This window comes from Oryzias latipes, chromosome 2 (assembly GCF_053564925.1).
Source record: "Oryzias latipes strain Hd-rR chromosome 2, Olatipes_Hd-rR_3.1".
Taxonomy (NCBI): Eukaryota; Metazoa; Chordata; class Actinopteri; order Beloniformes; family Adrianichthyidae; genus Oryzias; species Oryzias latipes.
This window is the reverse complement of record NC_136238.1, coordinates 19,676,459-19,686,977: the sequence shown is the minus strand read 5'-3', so window position 1 is coordinate 19,686,977 and position 10,519 is coordinate 19,676,459. Positions and strand designations below refer to the sequence as shown.

Genomic DNA, 10,519 nt, shown 5'->3' with positions numbered 1-10,519 from the left:
TACAAGCCTGTATAGGTACTCTAAAGGAAGTTGGGAGCCGGTTAAGCTTGGGCTGGTTTGCGACGCCTTCTGTCCGTGGAACCAGGGTTCAAATCCAGGCTGCTCCCTGTTCCCTTTTCTACTTCGGAATGCCGGTCCCAAGCCCGGCTTAATTGAGAGGATTGCGTCAGGAAAGGCATCCAGTGTAAAACATTGCCAACTCTACCATGCATCTTGTCCTCGACAGTAAGGATGATTCGCTGTGGCGACCCCTGATGGGATAAGCTGTAAGAGAAAGAACATAGGTACTGTAAAGGAAGGTCTAAACAGTGCTTTAATTACAATGTGGCTTAAGAGCTCCGTACAACAGCATCATCGGTACATCAACTTACAAAAGAATACCTCACGATACACTATATGCACAGAAATTGTAGCTTCTGCTTTCAACCACCCAAAAGGGAACTCTCAAACACACCCGTACTCTACTTATGATTGCAACCACTCCTATCTACAACCCTACACGGGCGTGGATAACCCAAAGAGCCACAGCAGCCAGGTGCAAATGTTTTTTTTTTAGCTTTAAACATCTATGGCCTTTCGTCACCAAGTTCCCATCCAAGTGTCAAGGCAACACATATTTGTGTGCATTTGTGTTTATCTCACTGTCAGATTCCTCTCTCAGGGAAAAGATGAATAAATAGGTAATAATGTATACGACTTCTGTAGTGCTTTACGACCTTTTTAGAAATACTTTTTTTTTAAATTCACAGTCCCATTCCCCTATGGACGCACACATTCACACACTGCTGAATATTGGCACCAACCTTAAAGTACCAGGACCTTAACGGGATTCAATGGCTTGCCAAAGGACACCTGGACACATGGGAAGGCATGGTGGAAATGATCCTGTTGTTTCTGTCTTCATTTTGGTGTAACTTCAAGAATCAGTAAAGACAGCGGCAATGATAGAGTTTTCTTCTTGAAGGGTGGTGTCTTGTCTCACACCTTGGTGTACCAAGATGTCTTTGGTGTTCTCTGTATGGTAAGCAAAGCCAGTTTCTACCCACATGCCGCTGTAAGGCTGATACTTAGTAAAGAGAGGATGGAAAAATGTTTTTGACTGATGGGGCAAAAGCATTGTGAATGAAAACCAGAGTGGTCACCTGCTGTGATTGGGATGTGAAGATGTGTCTCTTCTATATGTGTGTATGAAGACAACAAACTTAGCATTTGTACTGTTCTTGGAGAGCAACAAAGACTAGAACGATGACTGCTGCCGCTTGTCAGCTGTGATCTTATAGTGGTCAGTACTCTGCGTTGTGGCCGCAGCAACCCCGGTTCGAGTCCGGATCACAGCAAAAGGTCCAGAAATACCACAATGTCATTGCCTGCAGGCTTACAATTTTCATCATGAAACCCATTAAAACTGCCAAACAATGTCTTTGTGGACCAAAAGTACATCCAAAATACAAGAATTGGGCAGTCTGTGCTTCACATGCCTAACATCTTTATTCAGTCTGTTGGGAAACTCTTCCACAACGGCATGAAGTACTGGAACTTGAATTAAACTGTAATTATTTTGGGTTCATTCATCTACACTAAACAATGAAAACTTATATGTGTATTTCCTACAAGTCCAAGGGCAGAGTGAGTAATAACGGTCCCCTCACGGCATACGTTGCTCCTGGTTCTGTACGGAAGCGCAGTTGTGAGCCCTTACCCAACTGAATAAAAGATAGTCTTTGGAATTTTTCTTGTGAAAGATGTATGTGTGTCATAAAAATTTTCCCTGGTTTTTCCAACTTTGGTCTGACCAAAAAGTCATGGAGAGCAAAAACTAGAACTATGACCGCTGCCACTTGTCAGCTGTGATCGTATAGTGGTTAGTATTCTGCATTGTGGCCGCACCAACCCCGGTTCAAATCCGGGTCACAGCAAAAGGTACAGATAAACCAAAAATGTAGTTCTTTGCAGGCTTAGACCTTTCATCCTCAACTTGTTTAAAACTGCCAAACACTGTCTTTGAGGACCAAAAGTACATCAAAGATGCCATAATTGGGCAGTCTGTGCTACACATGCCTAACATCTTTATTCAGTCTGTTGGGAAACTTTTCTACAACGGCATGAGGTACTGGAACTTTCATTAAACTGTAATTATTGTGCATTCATTCATGTACACTTAACAATTAGTACTTCAATGTGTATTTCCTACCACAAGTCCAAGGGCAGAGTGAGTAATAACGGTTCCCTCACGGCATACGTTACTCCTGGTGCTGTACAGAAATGCAGTTGTGAGCCCTTACCAAACTTAATAAAATATAGTCTTTGGAATTTTTCTTGTGAAAGATGTATGTGTGTCATAAAGATTTTCCATGGTTTTTCCAACTCTGGTCTGACCAAAAAGTCATGGAGAGCAACAAAGACTAGAACTATGACCACTGGCACTTCTCAGCTGTGATCGTATAGTGGTTAGTACTCTGCGTTGTGGCCGCAGCAACCCCGGTTCGAATCCGGGTCACAGCAAAAGGTACAGATAAACCAAAACTGCAGTTCTTTGCAGGCTTAGACCTTTCATCCTCAACTTCTTTTAAACTGCCAAATACTGTCTTTGTGGACCAAAAGTATATCCAAGATGCCAGAATTGGGTAGTCTAGGCTACACATGCCTAACATCTTTATTCAGTCTGTTGGGAAACTCTTCCACAACGACATGAGGTACTGGAACTTACATTAAACTAATTATTTTGGGTTCATTCATCTACAATAAACAATGAGAACTTCAATGTGTATTTCCTACTACAAGTCCAAGGGCAGAGTGAGTAATAAAGGTTCCCTCACGGCATACATTACTCCTGTTGCTGTACAGAAATGCAGTTGTGAGCCCTTACCAAACTTAATAAAAGATAGTTTTTGGAATTTTTCTTGTGAAAGATGTTTGTGTGTCATAAAGAATTTCCATGGTTTTTCCAACAGTGGTCTGACCAAAAAGTCATGGAGAACAACAAAGACTAGAACTATGACCACTGGCAATTCTCAGCTGTGATCGTATAGTGGTTAGTACTCTGCGTTGTGGCTGCAAAAATCCTGGTTCGTATCCGGGTCACAGCAAAAGGTACAGATAAAGCAAAAATGTAGTTCTTTGCAGGCTTAGACCTTTCATCCTAAACTTCTTTAAAACTGTCAAACATTCTCTTTGTGGACCAAAAGTACATCCAAGATGCCAGAATTGTGCAGTCTGTGCTACACATGCCTAACATCTTTATTTAGTCTGTTGGGAAACTAGTCCACAACGGCTTGAGTTACTGGAACTTACATTAAACAGTAATTATTGTGCATTCATTCATGTACACTAAACAATGAGTACTTCAATGTCTATTTCCTACCACAAGTCCAAGGGCAGAGTGAGTAATAACGGTTCCCTCACAGCATACGTTACTCTTGGTGCTGTACAGAAATGCAGTTGTGAGCCCTTACCAAACTTAATAAAAGATAGTTTTTGGAATTTTTCTTGTGAAAGATGTATGTGTGTCATAAAGATTTTCCATGGTTTTTCCAACAGTGGTCTGACCAAAAAGTCATGGAGAGCAACAAAGACTAGAACTATGACCACTGGCTCTTCTCAGCTGTGATCGTATAGTGGTTAGTACTCTGCGTTGTGGCCGCGGCAACCCCGGTTCGAATCCGGGTAACAGCAAAAGTTACAGATAAACCAAAAATGCAGTTCTTTGCAGCCTTAGACCTTTCATCCTTAACTTCTTTAAAACTGTCAAACATTCTCTTTGTGGACCAAAAGTACATCCAAGATGCCAGAATTGGGCACTGTGCTACACATGCCTAACATCTTTATTCAGTCTGTTGGGAAACTCTTCTACAACAACATGAAGTACTGGAACTTACATTAAACTGTAATTATTGTGCATTCATTCATGTACACTAAACAATGAGTACTTCAATGTGTATTTCCTACCACAAGTCCAAGGGCAGAATGAGTAATAACGGTTCCCTCACAGCATACGTTATTCCTGGTGCTGTACAGAAATGCAGTTGTGAGCCCTTACCAAACTTAATAAAAGATAGTTTTTGGAATTTTGATTGTGAAAGATGTATGTGTGTCATAAAGATTTTCCATGGTTTTTCTAACTGTGGGCTAACCGAAAAGTCATGGAGAGCAACAAAGAGCAGAACTATGACCACTGGCACTTCTCAGCTGTGATAGTATAGTGGTTAGTACTCTGCGTTGTGGCCGCAGCAACCCCGGTTCGAATCCGGGTCACAGCAAAAGGTACAGATAAACCAAAAATGTAATTATTTGCAGGCTTAGACCTTTCATCCTTACCTTTTTTAAAACTGCCAAACACTCTCTTTGTGGACCAAAAGTACATCCAAGATGCCAGAATTGGGCAGTCTGTGCTATAAAGGGCCTAACATCTTTATTCAGTCTGTTGGGAAACTATTCCACAACGGCTTGAGGTACTGGAACTTACATTAAACAGTAATTATTGTGCATTCATTCATGTACACTAAACAATGAGTACTTCAATGTGTATTTCCTACCACAAGTCCAAGGGCAGAGTGAGTAATAACGGTTCCCTCACGGCATACATTACTCCTGGTGCTATACAGAAATGCAGTTTTGAGCCCTTACCAAACTTAATAAAAGATTGTTTTTGGAATTTTCTTGTGAAAGATGTATGTGTGTCATAAAGATTTACCATGGTTTTTCTAACTGTGGGCTAACCAAAAAGTCATGGAGAGCAACAAAGACTAGAACTATGACCACTGGCACGATTCTGCTGTGATCGTATAGTGGTTAGTACTCTGCGTCGTGGCCGCAGCAACCCCGGTTCGAATCTGGGTCACAGCAAAAGGTCCAGATAGACCAAAAATGTAATTCTTTGCAGGCGTAGACCTTTCATCCTTAACTTCATTAAAACTGCCAAACACTGTCTTTGTGCACCTAAAGTACATCAAAGATGCCATAATTGGGCAGTCTGTGGTACACATGCCTAACATCTTTATTCAGTCTGTTGGGAAACTCTTCTACAACGGCATGAGGTACTGGAACTTTCATTAAACTGTAATTATTGTGCATTCATTCATGTACACTAAACAATGAGTTCTTCAATGTCTATTTCCTACCACAAGTCCAAGGGCAGAGTGAGTAATAACGGTTCCCTCACAGCATACATTACTCCTGGTGCTGTACAGAAATGCAGTTTTGAGCCCTTACCAAACTTAATAAAAGATTGTTTTTGGAATTTTCTTGTGAAAGATGTATGTGTGTCATAAAGATTTTCCATGGTTTTTCTAACTGTGGGCTAACCAAAAAGTCATGGAGAGCAACAAAGACTAGAACTATGACCACTGGCACTTCTCAGCTGTGATCGTATAGTGGTTAGTACTCTGCGTTGTGGCCGCAGCAACCCCGGTTCGTATCCGGGTCACAGCAAAAGGTACAGATAAACCAAAAATGCAGTTCTTTGCAAGCTTAGACCTTTCATCCTTAACTTCATTAAAACTGCCAAACACTGTCTTTGTGGACCAAAAGTACATCCAAGATGCCAGAATTGGGCAGTCTGTGCTATAATTGGGCCTAACATCTTTATTCAGTCTGTTGGGAACCTATTCCACAACGGCTTGAGGTACTGGAACTTACATTAAACTGTAATTATTGTGCATTCATTCATGTACACTAAACAATGAGTACTTCAATGTGTATTTCCTACCACAAGTCCAAGGGCAGAGTGAGTAATAATGGTTCCCTCACGGCATACGTTACTCCTGGTGCTGTACAGAAATGCAGTTGTGAGCCCTTACCAAATTTAATAAAAGATAGTTTTTGGAATTTTTCTTGTGAAAGATGTATGTGTGTCATAAAGATTTTCCATGGTTTTTCCAACAGTGGTCTGACCAAAAAGTCAAGGTATAGCAACAAAGACTAGAATTATGACCACTGGCACTTCTCAGCTGTGATCGTATAGTGGTTAGTACTCTGCGTTGTGGCCGCAGCAACCCCGGTTCGAATCCAGGTCACAGCAAAAGGTACAAATAAACCAAAAATGTAGTTCTTTGCAGGCTTAGACCTTTCATCCTTAACTTCATTAATACTGCCAAACACTGTCTTTGAGCACCAAAAGTACATCAAAGATGCCATAATTGGGCAGTCTGTGCTACACATGCCTAACATCTTTATTCAGTCTGTTGGGAAACTCTTCTACAACAACATGAGGTACTGGAACTTTCATTAAACTGTAATTATTGTGCATTCATTCATGTACACTAAACAATGAGTACTTCAATGTGTATTTCCTACCACAAGTCCAAGGGCAGAGTGAGTAATAACGGTTCCCTCACAGCATACATTACTCCTGGTGCTGTAAAGAAATGCAGTTTTGAGCCCTTACCAAACTTAATAAAAGATTGTTTTTGGAATTTTCTTGTGAAAGATGTATGTGTGTCATAAAGATTTACCATGGTTTTTCTAACTGTGGGCTAACCAAAAAGTCATGGAGAGCAACAAAGACTAGAACTATGACCACTGGCACTTCTCAGCTGTGATCGTATAGTGGTTAGTACTCTGCGTTGTGGCCGCAGCAACCCCGGTTCGAATCTGGGTCACAGCAAAAGGTACAGATAAACCAAAAATGTAATTCTTTGCAGGCTTAGACCATTCATCCTTACCTTTTTTTAAACTGCCAAACACACTCTTTGTGGAACAAAAGTACATCCAAGATGCCAGAATTGGGCAGTCTGTGCTACACATGCCTAACATCTTTATTCAGTCTGTTGGGAAACTATTCCACAACGGCTTGAGGTACTGGAACTTACATTAAACTGTAATTATTGTGCATTCATTCATGTACACTAAACAATGAGTACTTCAATGTGTATTTCCTACCACAAGTCCAAGGGCAGAGTGAGTAATAACGGTTCCCTCACGGCATACATTACTCCTGGTGCTGTACAGAAATGCAGTTTTGAGCCCCTACCAAACTTAATAAAAGATTGTTTTTGGAATTTTCTTGTGAAAGATGTATGTGTGTCATAAAGATTTACCATGGTCTTTCTAACTGTGGGCTAACCAAAAAGTCATGGAGAGCAACAAAGACTAGAACTATGACCACTGGCACTTCTCAGCTGTGATCGTATAGTGGTTAGTACTCTGCGTTGTGGCCGCAGCAACCCCGGTTCGAATCCGGGTCACAGCAAAAGGTACAGATAAACCAAAAATGCAGTTCTTTGCAGGCTTAGACCTTTCATCCTTAACTTCATTAATACTGCCAAACACTGTCTTTGTGGACCAAAAGTACATCAAAGATGCCATAATTGGGCAGTCTGTGCTACACATGCCTAACATCTTTATTCAGTCTGTGGGGAAACTGTTCTACAACGGCATTAGGTACTGGAACTTTCATTAAACTGTAATTATTGTGCATTCATTCATGTACACTAAACAATGAGTACTTCAATGTGTATTTCCTACCACAAGTCCAAGGGCAGAGTGAGTAATAACGGTTCCCTCACAGCATACATTACTCCTGGTGCTGTACAGAAATGCAGTTGTGAGCCCTTACCAAACTTAATAAAAGATAGTTTTTGGAATTTTTCTTGTGAAAGATGTATGTGTGTCATAAAGAATTTCCATGGTTTTTCCAACTGTGGTCTGACCAAAAAGTCATGGAGAGCAACAAAGACTAAAACTATGACCACTGGCACTTCTCAGCTGTGATCGTATAGTGGTTAGTACTCTGCGTTGTGGCCGCAGCAACCCCGGTTCGAATCCGGGTCACAGCAAAAGGTACAGATAAACCAAAAATGCAGTTCTTTGCAGGCTTAGACCTTTCATCCTTAACTTCTTTAAAACTGTCAAACATTCTCTTTGTGGACCAAAAGTACATCCAAGATGCCAGAATTGGGCAGTCTGTGCTACACATGCCTAACATCTTTATTCAGTCTGTTGGGAAACTCTTCCACAACAACATGAAGTACTGGAACTTACATTAAACTGTAATTATTGTGGTTTCATTCATGAACACTAAACAATGAGTACTTCAATGTGTATTTCCTACTACAAGTCCAAGGGCAGAGTGAGTAATAAAGGTTCCCTCACAGCATACGTTACTCCTGGTGCTGTACAGAAATGCCGTTGTGAGCCCTTACCAAACTTAATAAAAGACAGTTTTTGGAATTTCTCTTGTGAAAGATGTATGTGTGTCATAATGATTTTCCATGGTTTTTCTAACTGTGGTCTAACCAAAAAGTCATGGAGAGCAACAAAGACTAGAACTATGACCACTGGCACTTCTCAGCTGTGATCGTATAGTGGTTAGTACTCTGCGTTGTGGCCGCAAAAACCCTGCTTCGTATCCGGGTCACAGCAAAAGGTCCAGATAAACCAAAAATGTAGTTCTTTGCAGGCTTAGACCTTTCATCCTTAACATCTTTAAAACTGTCAAACATTCTCTTTGTGGATCAAAAGTACATCCAAGATGCCAGAATTGGGCAGTCTGTGCTACACATGCCTAACATCTTTATTCAGTCTGTTGGGAAACTCTTCCACAACGGCTTGAGGTACTGGAACTTACATTAAACAGTAATTATTGTGCATTCATTTATGTACACTAAACAATGAGTACTTCAATGTGTATTTCCTACCACAAGTCCAAGGGCAGAGTGAGTAATAACGGTTCCCTTACGGCATACATTACTCCTGGTGCTGTACAGAAATGCAGTTTTGAGCCCTTACCAAACTTAATAAAAGACTGTTTTTGGAATTTTCTTGTGAAAGATGTATGTGTGTCATAAAGATTGACCATGGTCTTTCTAACTGTGGGCTAACCAAAAAGTCATGGAGAGCAACAAAGACTAGAACTATGACCACTGGCACTTCTCAGCTGTGATCGTATAGTGGTCAGTACTCTGCGTTGTGGCCGCAGCAACCCCGGTTCAAATCCGGGTCACAGCAAAAGGTACAGATAAACCAAAAATGCAGTTCTTTGCAGGCTTAGACCTTTCATCCTTAACATCTTTAAAACTGTCAAACATTCTCTTTGTGGACCAAAAGTACATCCAAGATGCCAGAATTGGGCAGTCTGTGCTACACATGCCTAACATCTTTATTCAGTCTGTTGGGAAACTCTTCCACAACAACATGAAGTACTGGAACTTACATTAAACTGTAATTATTGTGGTTTCATTCATGAACACTAAACAATGAGTACTTCAATGTGTATTTCCTACTACAAGTCCAAGGGCAGAGTGAGTATTAATGGTTCCCTCACAGCATACGTTACTCCTGGTGCTGTACAGAAATGCAGTTGTGAGCCCTTACCAAACTTAATAAAAGACAGTTTTTGGAATTTCTCTTGCGAAAGATGTATATGTGTCATAATGATTTTCCATGGTTTTTCCAACTGTGGTCTAACCAAAAAGTCATGGAGAGCAACAAAGACTAGAACTATGACCACTGGCACTTCTGCGCTGTGATCGTATAGTGGTTAGTACTCTGCGTTGTGGCCGCAGCAACCCCGGTTCGAATCCGGGTCACAGCAAAAGGTACAAATAAACCAAAAATGTAGTTCTTTGCAGGCTTAGACCTTTCATCCTTAACTTCATTAATACTGCCAAACACTGTCTTTGTGCACCAAAAGTACATCAAAGATGCCATAATTGGGCAGTCTGTGCTACACATGCCTAACATCTTTATTCAGTCTGTTGGGAAACTCTTCTACAACGGCATGAGGTACTGGAACTTTCATTAAACTGTAATTATTGTGCATTCATTCATGTACACTAAACAATGAGTTCTTCAATGTCTATTTCCTACCACAAGTCCAAGGGCAGAGTGAGTATTAATGGTTCCCTCACAGCATACGTTACTCCTGGTGCTGTACAGAAATGCAGTTGTGAGCCCTTACCAAACTTAATAAAAGATAGTTTTTGGAATTTTACTTGAGAAAGATGTATGTGTGTCATAAAGAATTTCCATGGTTTTTCCAACAGTAGGCTAACCAAAAAGTCAAGGAGAGCAACAAAGACTAGAACTATGACCACTGGCACGACTCAGCTGAGATCATATAGTGATAAGTACTCTGCGTTGTGGCTGCAAATACCCCGGTTCGAATCCGGGTCACAGCAAAAGGTAAAGATAAACCAAAAATGCAGTTCTTTGCAGGCTTAGACCTTTCATCCTTAACTTCTTTAAAACTGTCAAACATTCTCTTTGTGGACCAAAAGTACATCCAAGATGCCAGAATTGGGCAGTCTGTGCTACACATGCCTAACATCTTTATTCAGTCTGTTGGGAAACTCTTCCACAACAACATGAAGTACTGGAACTTACATTAAACTGTAATTATTGTGGATTCATTCATGAACACTAAACAATGAGTACTTCAATGTGTATTTCCTACTACAAGTCCAAGGGCAGAGTGAGTAATAACGGTTCCCTCACAGCAGACGTTACTCCTGGTGCTGTACAGAAATGCAGTTGTGAGCCCTTACCAAACTTAATAAAAGACATTTTTTGGAATTTTCTCGTG

At 40.8% G+C, this 10,519-nt stretch overlaps 6 non-coding genes across 6 annotated transcripts; all 6 read left to right on the top strand.

The window, feature by feature from the left end:
* The first annotated feature begins 2,430 nt into the window (after positions 1 to 2,430).
* On the top strand, positions 2,431 to 2,502 carry trnah-gug (transfer RNA histidin (anticodon GUG)). The gene has a single exon. It is a non-coding gene; the product is annotated as a tRNA-His (tRNA).
* A 1,682-nt stretch (positions 2,503 to 4,184) lies between these two features.
* On the top strand, positions 4,185 to 4,256 carry trnah-gug (transfer RNA histidin (anticodon GUG)). The gene has a single exon. It is a non-coding gene; the product is annotated as a tRNA-His (tRNA).
* Positions 4,257 to 7,114: 2,858 nt separating this feature from the next.
* On the top strand, positions 7,115 to 7,186 carry trnah-gug (transfer RNA histidin (anticodon GUG)). Its single transcript has one exon. It is a non-coding gene; the product is annotated as a tRNA-His (tRNA).
* Positions 7,187 to 7,700: 514 nt separating this feature from the next.
* trnah-gug (transfer RNA histidin (anticodon GUG)) lies at positions 7,701 to 7,772 on the top strand. Its single transcript has one exon. It is a non-coding gene; the product is annotated as a tRNA-His (tRNA).
* A 1,099-nt stretch (positions 7,773 to 8,871) lies between these two features.
* Positions 8,872 to 8,943, top strand: trnah-gug (transfer RNA histidin (anticodon GUG)). Its single transcript has one exon. It is a non-coding gene; the product is annotated as a tRNA-His (tRNA).
* Positions 8,944 to 9,457: 514 nt separating this feature from the next.
* On the top strand, positions 9,458 to 9,529 carry trnah-gug (transfer RNA histidin (anticodon GUG)). The gene has a single exon. It is a non-coding gene; the product is annotated as a tRNA-His (tRNA).
* The last annotated feature ends 990 nt before the right edge of the window (positions 9,530 to 10,519 follow it).